Raw genomic sequence first — 4,162 nt, forward strand, 5'->3', positions numbered from 1 at the left:
AATAGAGGAAAGGCAGAAAGGGCCTGGTATGCTTTGTCAGAACAGAAATATACAATTAGACTTGTTGAGCACTATTACTCCAATCAATTAGACATGGCTGTCTATCTATATCAGCTTCTGTCTTCATTATAGAGTTCAGCTCATTAGAAAATAATAACATTTAGTTGGATGTAGCTCATGCAAGGACAATATATTTAGTTGAAGTTCCTTGATGTGCGAGATGCAAAGATTTTAGAACAGTTCAAAAGAATTACTGCTATAAAAAATCAGGCACCTCTATTTGTCTTCGTTGGGAGGAGTAATTTCACTGCATTCACATACTAGAGAGTAAAATAATGAAAAGCTCCCTTGAGCGATGACTGATGAAAAGATTTTAGTACATAAAAAAATGACAAAACTAGCTTCAGGACGAACAACAGGTTTGCTAACCATTTGATCTCTTTTGTGCATTGCAGGTTTGCTACTTAATTCTCAAAAAAATCATGTGTTTGCATCACCATCCAACGGGAGCACGAAGCCGGATCCAATGATTTTAGAGAACATTTACTATGTTTATGGATCACTACATGTGATCTGCTAGAACAAGGTGAGATCCTTTTTCCGTAACCATTTCATTTGAAGACACATCATGCTTTTCCGAATATAACTAAACATCTAAAGCAGTCGACTCTAGGGTCTGCTAAGGTTCTATTTTAATCATACGATGAGCAAAGGGTCCGCAACATAGTCACATAATTACAAATCTGAAGCATCATTTAGTTTGTTGACTAGCAGATGAATCAGAACTGGGTACTTTTATCTGTTGCGAATAATTTAAATATATTTTTAGTGATCTTGTGTGCATTTATAAAAAATCTTAAGGTGGTCATGATTAGGCTGACCAGTAGGCTTTTCTTTTGTGTGAACAAAAGAAGGAAGATGGTACCTATAGAACCAAAGTAATCAATTCTTTATGTACATTTATAGAAATAAAACAGAATAGATATAAGACGTTTTTGCACTTGTCAAATCTATATGCATTCTTATATAACTATTCTCTACACTTTTCATAGCTACCGAAGCACCAGAACTGCTCTCTTTGATGGCATTGAAGAAGGTGGAATACGAGCACCAGCTTATTCTTCACATGAGATAGATGAACATGAGAATGAGCGAGCTATGGATCGATTGTAGAGATCGAGTCAGCATTCTCAAGAGGGTTAGTGCCACATAATGATTGAATATCCGAATGTTCCATCTTTGTTTTATGTAAAGAGTTGGTGTTTTCACATATTGATTGTGCTTGTTTATATTCTAAAAAAATGATTGTGCATGTTTATCTTTTAACTGTATCGCTTAGCTAAGATCATAAGAAGATATTTGTAGTTGTACGCTTTCTAAAAATGATATCTTTTCCTCGCAAAACGAAGAGATGATCAACTTTAGGAATTGCAACTTTATCCATGGTAACCATGTGCATTCCTGGACCATTTACTTTGAATAGCCTGTGAGGAATTAAGCATATATTTTTGGCATGGGCCCCTTTAAATTGCTAGATGAGAAGGAATCTTAACTTAATGAGCGTGAATTGTAATAAATTATTTGGTTGAACTGATGCAATTTGCTGATGCCTTCTTGCTTGCTTGCTTGCGAATGACCTAGGAATTATTTCTACTTGGTGCACAGCCTTTGCTTGTTGCAATTTTCCTCAAAAGCTTGTATTCAGAATCAATAACAAGATTTCGTACTGCCTTGGAATTCCTTATCTCCTTTTACTTGTGGTCATGCCTAGCACTATCTTGGTTCATTGTTTAATTCTAGGATTTGTGAGTTCCTAGTAGGGAACACATGGACACGAAGCTGCTGCGGTGACGACGATGATATCAACATGGGGCTACGACGGCGACGATGACGACGACGAGATCGACATCGTCATGGGGCTGCGGCGGCGACGACGACGACGGCATCCTTACGGTGCTGCGGCAGCGGCGATGATGACGACATCAACACCATCAAACATGGTCTTGTGGAGGCGCCGGCGACGATGACCTATAGGTGTGGTGTATATTGTATATATATATAAATATGTATGTATTAATTATCTATAGTAGATGTGTATGATTGACTATATGCATAAAATGTGCGTATTATAAAATGCTTGTATGTGAGTACTATGAAATGTATTCTACACTGAATAGGTAGATTTTTATATTTTTTTAAAATCTTAATTAGTTACTAGTAGCGTGGGTGTATCATAGAAGCGCTACTACTATCATCCTTTACTAGTAGCGGTTGTTTCAAAACAAGCGCTACTGCTATCATCATTTACCAGTAGCGCGGGGTAAAAATGTGCTACTGCTAAAAAATAGCTGTAGCGACGTAGCAGTAGCACGGGTACCCGCACTACTGGTATGCAAAAAACCCACGCTACTGGTAGTGTTTTTCCTAGTAGTGCTTCCATGATGATAATTTTGGTAATACCATGGAACATTTCTTCGACAGCACAGGTATGACTATCTTGATTCTGTCATAAATTTGTCATGTATGTACATGCATGACAGAAAACGTGACCTACTGTGACAAACACGTATCATCATGGAAGTGTCTTTTTTTGTAGTGATCGCATTGTTTCATGTCAAGACCATTTGTTGCTAAGCATGATTTCATTTCGGAGATGTTGAGAAAACCCATGGGAGTTGTTTCTCCAGGCTCTTCTATGAGGGCTACCATGATGATTCCTGATGTTACCATCAAGATGGGCAATTATAAATTGCCGGCTTCCCCATTTGTTCTTGGCAACTCTTATATTGATCTAGTTCTTGGAATGGACTGGCTTTCTAAGCACAAGGCTCAACTTGATTGTGCTGCCAGGGAAATTAAATTGACACACTCTTCTGAGGATGTGATCATCTATGCCGCTCGCGACGAAACCATTCAGTTGTTCTCTCTTAAGGAGAAGGGTGAGTTAGACGCAATTTCTCAGATTCCAATTGTTTGTGAGTACCAAGATGTCTTTCTAGAAGAGCTTCCGAGTATGCCTCCTCACCGGCCAGTTGAGTTCGTTATCGATCTTGAGCCTGGTACTGAACCCGTTTTCAAGCGTCCATACAAGCTTGAACCAAAGGAGCTGAAAGAATCGAAGAAACAACTCGATGAACAAGAGCATCTGGGTTTGATCAGACCGAGTTCATCTCCGTGGGGTTGTGGTGTTCTTTTTGTCTAGAAGAAGGATGGCACGGACCGACTTTGCGTTGATTTCCGTACATTGAACAAGAAGACAATCAAGAACAAGTATCCACTTTCCAACATCAATGAACTATTCGAGCAACTTGAAGGTGCAAAGGTCTTTTCCAAGCTTGACCTCCATATGGGTTATCATCAGATTCGCATTTGTGAAGAGGATATCCCCAAGACAACATTCAGAACAAGCTTTGGTTCTTATGAATATACTGCCATGTCTTTCGGCCCTGTCAATGCTCCTACAACGTTCTCTCATATGATGAACTTCATCTTGAACACCTACACCAATGAATTCATACTGGTGTATCTCGAAGATACCTTGGTGTTCTCCAAGAATAAGAAGATTCATGCCAAACATTTGCAATTGGTGCTCAACAAGATCAAAGAGTATCAATTCTACGTGAAGTTTTCCAAATGCGATTTTTGGCTTGATGAAGTTCTTTACCTTGGCCACATCATCTCCACCAAGGGCATTGCCGTTAATCCGGAGAAGGTTTCTGCAATTGTCAGCTAGGAGCCTCCTCAGAATGTCAAGCAGCTCCGCAGTTTCCTTGGTCTTGCAAGCTATTGCCGAAGATTCGTTGAGAATTTTAGAAAGATTGCAAAGCCTCTTTCAAACCTCCTTCAGAAGCATGTCAAGTATGTCTGCACTCCTGAGTGTGACGTTGCTTTCAACACTCTCAAAGAGAAGCTAGTCTCAGCTCCTATCTTAACTCCTCTTGATGAATCCAAGCCATTTGAAGTTTTCTGTGATGCATCATTGCAAGGTCTCGGTGCCATGTTAATGCAAGAGAAGAAAGTTGTGGCTTATACCTCTCGTCAGTTGAAGTCCAACGAAAGGAACTACCCCACTCACGATCTTGAGTTGGCGGCAGTTGTCCATGCATTAATGACATGGAGACATCTCTTGTTGGGAAGTCAAGTGGACATTTTCACTAATCAC

General features: G+C 39.6%; 1 long non-coding RNA gene across 1 annotated transcript; it reads left to right on the forward strand.

The window, feature by feature from the left end:
* The first annotated feature begins 507 nt into the window (after window positions 1-507).
* Window positions 508-2,124, forward strand: LOC119319454. The gene is made up of 3 exons (XR_005154488.1): window positions 508-586; window positions 1,053-1,198; window positions 1,801-2,124. It is a non-coding gene; the product is annotated as an uncharacterized LOC119319454 (long non-coding RNA).
* The last annotated feature ends 2,038 nt before the right edge of the window (window positions 2,125-4,162 follow it).

The sequence above is a fragment of the Triticum dicoccoides genome, chromosome 6A, assembly GCF_002162155.2.
Source record: "Triticum dicoccoides isolate Atlit2015 ecotype Zavitan chromosome 6A, WEW_v2.0, whole genome shotgun sequence".
Lineage (NCBI taxonomy): Eukaryota > Viridiplantae > Streptophyta > Magnoliopsida > Poales > Poaceae > Triticum > Triticum dicoccoides.